We start from the raw sequence: 12,895 nt of genomic DNA, 5'->3' as shown, positions 1-12,895 counted from the left end.
CCTTAGCAGGACATACCACGTCAAACCACAGTACAGACTCGTGTGACACTATATCCTGAGAGAAACTAAAGCATTTGGTGTCCATGTGAGTTGGGGAGATGTTGAACTAGTTAGGGTTTTTTCCCTGCAGGATTTCTTCAATCCTATAATGTTCTGATGTGTTTTGTGACTCTGGAACAGTGGTTTTCAGCCTTCCTAATGCGTGACCCTTATTTTTATTCTTTCCTACAATATATCCTGACACAGTTTCCCCTTCCTCTACTCCTTCCAGTCACACACACACACACACACACACACACACACACACACACACACACACACGAGAGAGAGAGAGAGAGAGAGAGAGAGAGAGAGAGAGAGAGAGAGGGCGAGCGCTTTTCTCTGCCCAAGATCCACTCCTGCTCAGTTTCCCTTATTCTAAGACTCTTTAATACACTTCCTTATGTTGTGCTGACCCCTAACCATAAAATTATTCTCATTGCTACATCATAACTATAATTTTGCTACTGTTAATATCTGTGTTTTCCAATGGTCTCAGGTGACCTCTGTGAAAGGGTCTTTCAACCAAAGCAGTTGCAACCGACAGGTCAAGAAACACTTCTCTAGAAAGAAGCAGACTGATGCCATCAGTACACCCCAGCTTTATTTAACAAAGCCCTGTTTAGTTTGTAGCATCCTATGAACATTTCCCAAGATGTGGATTTATGAACTGTCCCGGGGGAACTGCGTCCTTGGAGAAAGTATGCAAATATTGGCGACTGGGTTTGTGCGGCTGTGAAGAGGTCAGGTAACAGGCTTCTTAAGAGTTCCCAGAGGAGATGATGTTGCCGATTTTAGCAGAAAGCATACTCTTTCCCTGAATTAGAACAAATGAGGTGTCAGTGTTTTTCACCAAGCTGGTGGCATCTCAGGGTGTCAGGGAACTGAGAAGTGCTAGACACAAGGGTACTGGGGCTTGCATGCCTTGGGCAGAGTCACTGTTCTGCCTGCCATTCAGGAGCTGTGCAAACTCGAGCAGGGTGCTCGTTCCTTCTAAGCAGCCTTCTCCCCAAGAGAGGATGAACCAGACCAGGTGGGGAGTGGACAGTGTCTGGGAAATGGAAGAGCCCACCCAGTGGCTGAGACAAAGGTTGCTCTTGGCTTCTTCTGCCCTCACAGCCATCTACCTAACCCATAGGGCTTTGCTGGTGATCAGGAAACCTCCAGGAGGTGCTGTCCTTTCTTCCCTGCCCTCTTGTGGCGTCTGAGCTGGGTGGCATGGGAATGTAATTCCTTCTCCTCTACACCAGCGTCTTCCCACATCCTCCTGAAGACACTGTCAGTCTCAGCACCTCCGGCCAACAAGCAACATGGAAACAGACAGAGGCCCCACTGTTTGCTGACGTTCACTGACTGTCCTTCAGGTCACCCTCTGCGATGTGTCACCGAGGGGGAGCCAATCCTCGAGTGCCTGTCCTATCAGAGTCGGCCTCTGTCTGCATCTGTCACTGCTGATTGCATTTGAATGACTTTGCCTCTTTTTTAAATAAAAGATTTATGCCTTAGCTGTTGGAGCCTGCCTTTATTTGAAAATTTAATCTTGTTTCTGGGAGTCTAGATTAACTTATTAGATTTAGGCGTCCCTCTCGCGGAGCTGGGAGAGAGGCGGAGCCTGGTTTCTCTGCACAGGCCTGTCCGCCAGCAAAGGTAGAGGAAGCGATACTTGGGACCCTGCTTCTGCAGCAGGGTTTCCTGGGTCACCTGGGTCCACACCCAGGCCTCAGCTCCAGAATTGGTGTTTCCTGCCAGGCTGTGTATCAAATCTACCCTCCCCCTAGCTTTATAAAGGGACACCACCATTCTGGTAAGGGCTATGTCAGGTAGTCCTGTCCCCCAGCCGCGCTGTCTCTGCTCTACTGCTGTGCCACAGGATTGGATCTTACATTTCATCCCTGGTGTGTGGCTGGCACTTAACTCCTCTGACCAGGCCTCAGATCTCCTAGTCTGGTGATGGTAGTGCTGCTAAATCCCATCTCAAAGGCACGTAGCATAAGCACTGGTGGGGGGGGGGTTCTTACTCTTCTTCTTGCTACTGCACTGAACAGCCTGGAGAAGGCATCGAAAAATTTCTTCCACTTGCATGCTGAAGTCAGAAGCCCCAGAGCTTGGCATGGACATTTAGCAAGTCCCGAGCAGCAGCACCCATAACAGGGGGGAGTGTGGGGGCGGGGCTTATACAATATGCAGTGGACCATAATGCATCCCGGGAATTACAGAACTTAAGATCTAATCACCTCTCATTGATCTCCTAGTCAACACTCATAAGAGAGTGAAATTTCTGCATGAGGCTCTGGGAAGGGAAGTTAGAGCCATGGTTGGGGGCCTTCAAAGTGTACCCTGAGCGCTGCTTTGGACACTTGGGTGCCTGGGTCAGCCAGATGGTGGAGCGCAACTCCCTCTGGAGCTAGAAAATGGCAATAAAAGCAGTGAGTCCCAAGGTCACAATAGAATCCAGTACCAAGGCAGGCTGTCCCAATCCAGCTCCCCTCACCCTTGCATCCGGGCTATGACTGAGCTGCGTCCGCCTTTCTTAGTTAAATCCAAGCCACAGTGCTTGAGCGAAGTATACACTTGGACAGAGGATCTTTGGAAAATTGGAGCTTAAGGGGGTTGTAGAAACCGGCCTTGACTGTCTGTCTCCCAGGAAAGGCGGGGAGATGACCGTAGATATCCTCAGAGCTGCCTGTAGTGTGGGCCACACTGCCCACTGGCCACTACAGCCCTAAGTGCTCTCTCAGTCTGCATCTCCCTTTTCCTCTCCAGCCCGGAGCACAGCGCCTGCAGCCTTGACTTTCCCGCTGCACTCTCGCCATCTGCTGGTCAGTGGTGGAATAACAAGTCTGCACTTGGGACCGTCGCCGCTTCTATGCCAATCTGAGCAGAGACTACGCCTACGCGCGCGCGCGCGCGCACACACACACACACACACACACACATACACACACACACTCATGCGTCAGTGTGCACCTACAGGCCCACATGCACACGTGCACGCACACTGGTAACGTGAACACACAGGCACACGGTGTACGTACCCACATTGGCACAAACAAGCAAGCACGCGTGGTGGTCTTACTTTGCTTTTTTCGCCTTTCTCCCCCAGCTACTCATCCTGAGGATCCTGAGTTCTTGACATGAATACTCGCCTAGGACTTAAACGTCTTAAACTCTGGCCTCAGCGAATGGGCATAGGCCCTTGTGCCCCCCCCCCCCCTTGCTCAGAATGGGAGCTGGACTAGGTGGGAGGTCACGCTTCTCTTCTAGTCAGGTTCACCCGATTGATGGACCGACAGGCGGCGATCAAGAGCAGCTTCTGGTTTCCCTGAACTGCCTTGTGTACTGCTATACACTAAGTCCGGATTTGTGCCTCGTGTTTTGGCACTTAGCAAACTAACTCCAAAGGAAGGAAGGCACATCACTACCCTCCCCCCATTCATCTGCCAGAGCCTCACGAGGAGTTGAGAGGACCCCAGGCCAACAGCCAGACTGTGGCTGTGGTGACAGCACATCCAGGGATGCTAACGGAGCGTCTGACAAAGCTCACACTGTCCTTACTGACCCCAGATTGTTTTCGAAATGTGGGTGTTTTGTTGATCTTGGGCTTACTTCCCCTGTTTCTTATTTTGAAAACAGCACGTTAATGAAAACAGGAGTTAAACATCTGTGTTCACAGCCCAAGTCACAGTAGCAGAAAGTGAAGGAAACTGCCCACCCGGGATGAATGGAGAAAGGAAGTGTGGTAGAACAACGGAGTATTGTTCAGGCCTGGAGAGGAAATGCTAACACAGTGCAGGACAGATGAACCTTGAAGACACTACACCAAGCGGGATGACCCCACCCGCTGTAGTTTAGATCTGGCGTGTGCCCCATGAGGCCCCTTTATTAACGGTGCAGGGAGCAGCCTGTGTTGCTATTGCTCCCCTTTAAGAGGTGAGCAACACGGACTGGGTGCTTTGAGATCGAGTCTCAGTTAGGAAAGGCGAAGTCTCAGCATGGGATGGTGGTGCTGGTTGTACGAAAGTGTGGATTTACTCACACCCTTGAAACGTGCCCTTCCATGGTAAGATAGTTGGAATCTGAAACACCCTTTCCCAGAAGCTCACATTTTGAACACAGGTCTCCAGCTGGTGGTGCCATAGTGGAAGGAGATGGGCCCTGGCTGAAGGTAACACCCTCCCACCCCTGGATCAGTCAGTCCTCAGCTTTCTGCATCCAAGGAATACAGGGAGGGAAAGCCATGGCCATGGTGTACCTTCGCAGCCTCAAAGGAATTAGTCACCAGCTGGTCAGCTGCCCCTGACAGTTAACATTTTCTACAGAGAATCCCAAGCTTGGAGCCACTATGTGGCTGTCTCCTCAGAATGGCCGGGTGAACCCTAGAATTTACAGGTCCAAGGAAACTGAGGCAGAGAAGTTAAAAATCCCACCAACGTAGGCAACATGAAGAAGCGCCATCAGTCCACAGCCTGGCTCCTCCACACACCTAGAGTCTTCTGCTGCCAAAAAATAGAGAGAGCTGTGTCCTTTCTCCCACCCCCAAGCTCATCCTAGGTGTCTGCCTGTCCCCAGGGGCAGCTCCTTCCGTGCCGCATGCCTCTCAAAGCGTTGGAGGTCGGACCCTGCCCCTTAAGCCCCACCCACTAGGTACCTTGCAGAACAGGAAAACCCCTCTCCCACCTGGGCCCTCCTGTGTACATATGGTGGCGAGGCACCCGGGGAATTCTGCTGGCAACTTGTTTGAGACGGCCACACTAGGGGTTCCCAGACCTCCCGCTGCCTCCGGTGGCCTCGGGCAGACACGTGCACCATCTCTGCTGACTCCAGCAGAGAAGTCGCCCGTAGCCACAGACTGCCATCACGCTGTGATTAGTTAATCTCTAAATGCGTGGCGCTTTTAATTAACCACCAGCCCTGCACGGGCAGCTGTTCCACGCACATCTGATCTCAGTCCCAGTCCCAGCTGACAGAGCGCTTCCATCGTGCCCGGATGCTTGCATGCGGTGATGCCTCAGAGGTGGCTGCTGCCACAGCTACAGCCCTAACAGGAGCCACCAGCCACAGGAAGGAGAAAAGACAGTCATCCTAGGGTCATCATGTGTGAAAGATTGAGAGGTTGGTGACGTCTATGCAGTATGGGTGAGGCTTGTAGTGTCTTTCCAGGTACTCTAATTAGCTCAACTAAATGCGAGAGGAAAGGACCCAGTTCTAGCTAGACAGTAAAAGGCTTCAGGCATGGCTGGATCCAGGAAGGAAAGCAAAATTACCAGACCAGCTGGGTTTGACCCCTCGGAAGAGCTTTGCCTTTGTCTCCCCGGCATGAGTTAGCTGACCACAGGTGCAGGTAGACAGTAAGATGGCCTCTTTCTCTTTGCTTCCCTCTGATAAGCCTATGCTCGCTCACCTCCGCACCTTGGGATAGGTCTGGCCTTAGTTCCACCATCGCCTTATCAGATTGAATCTGAACCATTCGGACAGACGTTCCTGTTATCCAACCGCAGAGAACCGTCTAGTTCAGTACTACTGACATCCTAGGCTTCAGTCTTTCTCCTGGGCTGTCCTGTGCATCCCTACCCCTGGATGCCCCTGGAGTTTCAGCTAGAAAAATGGTGACACCAAAATACTACCCCCAAATACAGCCAGAGATCCCTTGGGCCTGCCTCCAGTGGGATGCTGGTGGTGCCCTGAAACAGAGGCCAGAAGGCAGACAGGAGCAAGTGGAGCTTTGGGCACATGGACCGCTGACGGCACAGGTCTAGCACCTTGAGGTACAGCATGTGAGCACCAAAATGGAGGGCCATACGGCATCTTCACCAAAACTTACCTGAAACAGCAACTTAGCACAACAGACAGTCTAATCAGCTCGAGGTTTGGGAGGCTCAGAGTCTAAAATCAGGCAGCCAGTTTATTAGCACTGGTAAGGCAGATGCACCAGTGGCCATTGCTGTGATAGAAACAATGTTCTGACACTTGGAACCAACGGGAGGAGAGAGGCCCAGCCTCAATTCCCATCCCCAAGATATACCCAGTCACCCGAGGACCATTCGTGCTCTGCAGTCCCTCCCAATACTGTGAGCTTCAAGAGACCACTCAGTATTCAAGCCACATCCCATATAGACACTCATGTGGCCGGCCTACATGGTAGGCTTGGGATTGGGGCTGAGTGTATGGTGAGCACACACAGAAAAGCTTGGGGCATAGGCAAAGGTGATCTCCTGCCACCCACATGGCTGCTTTCCACAGTCATGGCCCCAGCAATGTGAGGTGCCTATCACTGTTGGAAGCACATCGCAGTAGCTGAGTCCCAGAGTCAGTGCTAAGTATAGTCTCCTGGGTACCACTTTACAGTTTACTCGGTGCCATGTGGTAGAATCAGGACCCAGTCCCAGTGTGCCGGTCCCTGAATTCACAACTTGTACCTCACCAGCCCCTGCCAGAGGGCAGGGAAGGCCCCAGTACAGGCCATAGCCTTTGAAGGACTGTCTAAGGTCCTTCTGGGAACAGGAAGTAGTCAAACCTGCAAAGCTTCTTTCTTTAAAAAAAAAAATCAGTTTTGACTTTCAACCTAAAATTTATCCTGTCAGAGACTGAGGGAGTAGTCAACCGGTAACCAGCCCAACTTGGGACCCATCCCATAGGCAAGCGCCAATCCCTGCCACTATTAATGGTACTCTGTTATGCTTGCAGACAGGAGTCTAGCATAACGGAGAGAGGCTCCACCCAGCAGCTGACTAAAACAGATGCAGACACCCACAGCCAAACAGTGGATGGAGCTTGGGGACTCTTATAGAAGAACAGGAGGAAGGATTGCAGGCCCCAGAAGGGATAGGAACTCTACATGAAGACAACAGAGTCAACTAACCTGAACTCTTGGAGCTCTCAGAGTCTGAACCACCAACCAAAGAGCATACGTTACACAAGCTGGACTCAGGCCTCCCTAATCATATACAGCATATGTGCAGCCTGGTCTTCATGTGGGTCCTAAACCACTGTAGCAGAGGCTATCCCCAAAAGCTGTTGCCTGCCTGTGGAATATGTTCTACTAGCTGGGTTGCCTTGTTTGGCCTCAGTGGGAGATGAGTAATAAATAAATCTTCAAAAAAGGAATAAAATTATATTTTAAAATCATTTTTGAAATATGAAGTTTGCAGTGGTCACTAAAGTGTCCTCCTTCTCCCCGACCTCGTACCTGACGCTCCAGCACTCAGCAGCTGTTGTCTCCCCATACTTCACCAATCATGCACCAAGAATCTGTGTGCGAGTCCAGGCGAACTCGGGAGGGAGGGGCTACCAGTTCTCTGTGAGGAGTTCGGCTAGCTAGGGCCAAGTCTGAAGCCCATTGAAATTTTTTCTCTAAATTTTATAGATTTTATTCCTAATGCATATAATTATTACACATTTATGGGTCTGGCGTGTTGTTGTGACACAGGCATACATTGTATAATAGTATACGAGGGCCATCAACATATCCATGTCTTATACTTATCTCCAGGGTGAGAAATTCAGATTCCTCACTCCTAGAAAGCTATTTCAAGATATTCACTACAATGCTACAATTGGGAACATCTTGGAAGATGCCCCTCTTACTTACGGTGACTTAGCATCTCTGGGCTCCCTTTTCCCTTTTCTCCCAGCCTCAGTCCCCTCATTCCACACAGTCACAGGTCCTTTGGCATTTACTGTGTTTAGATTATTTTGTTAAATATTTTTAAAAGATTTATTTATTTTTATTTTACGTGTATGGGTGTTCTGCCTACGTGTATATCTGTGCACAGCATTTATGCAGTGCCCACAGAGGCCAGAATAGGGTGTTGGATCTCTGTGGTGGTTTGAATATGCTTAGCCTATGGGAAGTGGCACTATTAGGAGGTGTGGCCTTATTGGAGGGGGTGTGGCCTTGTTAGAGGAAGTGTGTCACTGTGGGGATGGACTTTGAGGTCTCCTACTGCTCATGCTCTACCCAGTGTGGAAAGAAAGCCTTCCCTTGGCTGCCTGCAGATGACAGTGTCTTCCTGGTTGCCTTCAGATCAAGATGTAGAACTCTCAGCTCCTCCAGCACTGTGTCTGCCTGGGTGCTGCCCTGCTTCTTGCCATGATGATAATGGACTGAACCTCAGAAACTGTAATGCAGCCCCAATTAAATGTTGTCCTTTACAAGAATTATCTTCATCATGGTGTCTTTTCACAGCAATGGAAACCCTAAGACAATGCCCTAGCTACAGATGGTAGTGAGACACCATGTTGGTGCTGGTCTTCTTAACCACCAAGCCACCTCTGCAGCTCCCCGTTGTTTAAATTCTCAAACAGCTTTCTGTGGGACCTCTCTTTCCCAGCCTCAGTCTCCTTGTATATAAAAGAGAAAAGCAATGCCCACTTTCCTGGGGAGCAGGGAATCCTAGGCACCACTGTTGGCAATGCAGGACGTACATTGGTAACCAGAGCTCTTAAGTCTTCAGTTTCTCCAGCTGTAACGAGGGGTGACAACACCCTAAATACTAGTTGGAAATGAGTTCAGAGTCTGGTGGTATAGGAGTGACAGGACTCAGGAAACATCAAAGATCCTCAGGCCACACCCAAGCCATTCCCCTACCCTGGATCCCATTCTAGCCTCCTCTGCCCCACACCCTATCACCAGGTCCCTGACAGAGAGCTATAACACCTGTGAATGTGTGTCACCCACCCTCCATTCTCACCTGGTATGAAAGCTCCACACCAGGACTCTCTTTAAGACAAGATGCCAAGAAGGAACGCCCATTCAGAGCCTGCCCCACATGTGGCCCATACATATACAGCCACCAAACTAGATAAGATGGATGAAGCAAAGAAGTGCAGGCTGACAGGAACCGGATGTAGATCTCTCCTGAGAGACACAGCCAGAATACAGCAAATACATAGGCAAATGCCAGCAGCAAACCACTGAACTGAGAACAGGACCCCTGTTGAGTGAATCAGAGAAAGGACTGAAAGAGCTTGAAGGGGCTTGAGACCCCATATGAACAACAATGCTAACCAACCAGAGCTTCCAGGGACTAAGCCACTACCTAAAGACTATACATGGACTGACCCTGGACTCCAACCTCATAGGTAGCAATGAATATCCTAGTAAGAGCACCAGTGGAAGGGGAAGCCCTTGGTCCTGCCAAGACTGAACCCCCAGTCAATGTGATTGTTGGGGGAGGGCGGTAATGGGGAAGGATGGGGAGGGGAACACCTATAGAGAAAGGAAGGGGGAAGGGCTAGGGGGTGTTGGCCCATAAACCGGGAAAGGGAATAACAATCGAAATGTAAATAAGAAATACCCAAGTTAATAAAGATGGAAAAAATTAAAAAAAAAAAAAAAAAAACAAGATGCCAAGCTGAATCCTAACAGACTGGGCCACAGACAAAGTGGCTGGTGCACAGTGCACACCCCAGGCATGCAGCATGCCCTGACCTGTGTGTCCCCAGTCTTTTTCTATTGGAATTATAGTCGCAATAAATATAACAGATTTCCCAAGCAACCTGCTCCACCCGGAGCATCACTAGTTCACTGTGGCCAGCCCTAAATACCCTCATTTGATCAAGAAGCCCACCACCTTCCATCGGTCTCCTCCATTCACCTCTAGGAGCTGTGAATGAACACCTGGACAAGCTCTTGCTCCAAAGCTGATCCTGGTGGCTCTCCTGTCTCCGTCTTGGATACTGAGAACTGGCAGGAGCAGAAGGTGGAGGAAGCAGATGCCTGAAATTGCCAGTTATTGTTTCTGTTGTCCTACAAAGTCCCCTTCACAAACACAGAGACACCCATTGGGATCTACTCAAGCCTTCCCGGAGTCATTGTTCTGTATCTCTCATGCATTCCAGTTATACACACACACACACACACACACACACACACACACACACACACACACACTGTCAGCCACCACAGGCCTCTGTTGTCTATGCTATGCTCACACCTGCCACTTATGAAGCAGCTGCTGCCTGCTTGGACCAATTCTAAGCACATTATCCAAATATCTTATGGAGTGATCACAATTAGAACTATTGTTTACAGAAAACAGTCACAGGATGTTAAAGAAACTGGTACAAAGGCTGCATGCTGCTGTATAGCTCTTTCTTCTAGAACCAACACTCTCTGTCACAGCACAATCCTGGAGCCTGGGCTTCTACAACTTTGTAAGCCCTCCCAACACACCACCTCAATTGACATAAGACTAACACAAGTGTCATTTTCCAGATGAGGAAACAGGTCTATGAGACCTAGCCTACCTGAGTTCATGGAACAGGAAGACAGAAAAGAGAATGGACAGCCATTATGAACTTGCTAAGTGTCTCATTGACCTCTCCACAGAACTCCACCATGGAAAGGTCTTCTCCTCCTGTTTAGCAAGAAAATTCATGAAGAATTGTGAGATCCCCACTCTACCCTAGGCACTTCTTCACTCCTCCCAGTGGGAAAACAGGATGTGTCCAAGCTTTAATAACATCAAGAGGAGAAGAAGTCATCAGTGCAGTCAGTCCAGGGATGATGTGGTTCTTAACCCATTCTTGATGCAAGAATGGAAGGAGAGTTGGCTTAGAGACAGACACTTTACCACACAAAATTTAATAAGGAGATAGAAACAATTGGAGAGGAGTCAAGCTAGAAGGAATATGGAATAGGAAAACCCAATAATTCATCTATAAATTTCAAAGGAAAGAATGAGACCGAGTGGAGCATACAGACCAAATGAACAAGGGATATAGAAAGTGTTTTTCAAACACAGAAAAAGGAACAAACAAGAAAATCTGGGACATCCTGAAAGATGAAACCTTTTAATTCTGGGCACAAATGAGGGAGAAGAATCCCAAGCCAAGGGTATAGACTAGATCTCCCACAAGAAAGAAAAGCTCCCCAAACTAAGGGAAGACAGGTATACATATACAAGAAGCACATGGAGCATCAAATGGACAAGGTCAGAAAAGAAAATCCCTGTGACTTATTTATCATCTTTCAAACATTAAGTATACATAAAAAAGAAAATGTGTTAGAAGCTGTAAGGGGAGAAGCAAAAGTCACACACAAAGGAAAAGCCATCAGAATAGCAGCTGTTTTCTCAATGGAAACTGAAATCCAAAAGAGCCTGGAACAATGCATTTCAAGTCTTAAAGGACTGTGATGGCCAACCTTGACTAATATACCCAGCAAAACTATTCACCATAATTGAAGAAGAAAGAGAAATCTCTGTGATATGGTCTAAAATAACATTGATTATTGGTTATAATCAATAAGCCAACCCTAAAGAAAATACAAAGTGCAATATTTTGGGCTGGAGAAAGAAAATGAGCATAAAAGAGAGGATGTGAGAAGAATGTCAGAGCCACAGTTATTAAAACACTAAGTATGACTCAGAACTCAAATAATACCAAAAGTCAACAATGACCACAATAAACACACATTTCATTAATAACCTTAAATGTGAATGGTGTCTTCCAATCAGAAGACACAGGCAAAATCAAACAAAAATCTATCTATCAACAGTCTACAAGAAAAGCACCATAGCTTTAAGATAGGCACTGCTTAAAGTAAAAGGATAAACAAACCTATTCCCAATGAATGGGACCAGAAAGCAAGAAGGCACCACTCTTAGTATTTAACAAAATAGACTTCAGACTATAGTGGGCTGCTGACCTACAGTTACACCACCTCATGAAAGTATTCTTAAGAAAAAACCATTAAGTGGTAAAATTATCTTGGATAAACTGGTTACTATGGGCCAACCATAAATTTCTATCCAGTGTGTCCCTGACTTCATGGTCAGAACAGTCTGACAGCTTACCTGCTGTATTTGCACTTCTGTAACAGCGCTAACTTCTTTTCTGCAGATGTGCAGGCTGCCTTTCTGTGTACATCACACCAATGCAGCCTTTGCCTTTTAACACTAAAACTTGAAGGTGGGGTCTGCTCCCGACTACTCTGCCTGGGATAGCCCATCTGATGGTAGAAGGCTCCATATCATTTGAATTACTCGGGCCCCTCTGAGTATGGCCTTTCTTCAGGGAAGCCATAATAAAGCTAAAAGTAGCCAGCAGAAGTGAGAAGGGACACTTAACTGAGGAGACATTACTGTGCTCAGCACATATGCACAAAACTCTGCACACCCAATTTCGGGTGGGGGGGGATGTTCAACTAGATTTAAAAACACAGATTAACATGACAGTAAGATCAAAATAGTTAGGTCATATGGACAGAAATATATAGAGGGAAACATCAGAATTAATTGACCTCCTACATCAATTGTACTTAACAGATAGCTATAGAATACTCCAGAAAACACAAAAGAATACACATCGTATGCAGCATGACATGAAGTCTTTTCTGAAATAGACCATATCCTGAGATGCCAAAAAAAAATCTTCACAAGTTCAAAAGGATTGAAATAACCCCTTGGATCCTGTCTACTCACAATGTGATAAAACATAAAATTGACCACAAACAAATTCATGGAGAGTAAAGAACTCATTATTGAATGATGATTTCTTCAAAGGAGAAAAAAATCAAGAAACATTTTTTTAAATCCTGGAATTAAATGAAAATGAAAACAAAACCTCCAGACAAATGAAAACATCCCTAAAAGGGGAGCTCACAGGTGCCTATGTTTTAAAAAGCACCAGAAGGAGCACAAATAAATGACTTCATGGTGCGACTCAAAAACTTGGAAAACCAACAACAAACCAAATACAAACCCGGTCAACAGCAATAAATAATAAAAATCAAAGCAGAAACCAATGAAATAGGAACAAAAACATTATAAAAAGATTCAATGCATCTAAAGCTGGTTCTTGATGAGATAAACAAAATTAGCAGATCCTTAGTCCACCTAACCAAAAGAGAGAT

At 47.5% G+C, this 12,895-nt stretch overlaps 1 long non-coding RNA gene across 4 annotated transcripts in view; it reads right to left on the bottom strand.

Annotated features, from left to right (window-relative positions):
• Positions 1-625: 625 nt before the first annotated feature.
• Positions 626-12,895, bottom strand: part of LOC102551322 (uncharacterized) — a 43,480-nt gene continuing 31,210 nt past the window's right edge. For all 4 annotated transcript variants that reach the window (XR_005497074.2, XR_597166.4, XR_001842261.3 and 1 more), the window contains one exon: positions 626-856. This is a non-coding gene — a long non-coding RNA (uncharacterized LOC102551322). The remainder of the gene's footprint in view (positions 857-12,895) is intronic.

The sequence above is a fragment of the Rattus norvegicus genome, chromosome 19 (assembly GCF_036323735.1).
Source record: "Rattus norvegicus strain BN/NHsdMcwi chromosome 19, GRCr8, whole genome shotgun sequence".
Classification (NCBI taxonomy): domain Eukaryota; kingdom Metazoa; phylum Chordata; class Mammalia; order Rodentia; family Muridae; genus Rattus; species Rattus norvegicus.
This window is presented reverse-complemented; position numbering and strand designations above follow the sequence as displayed.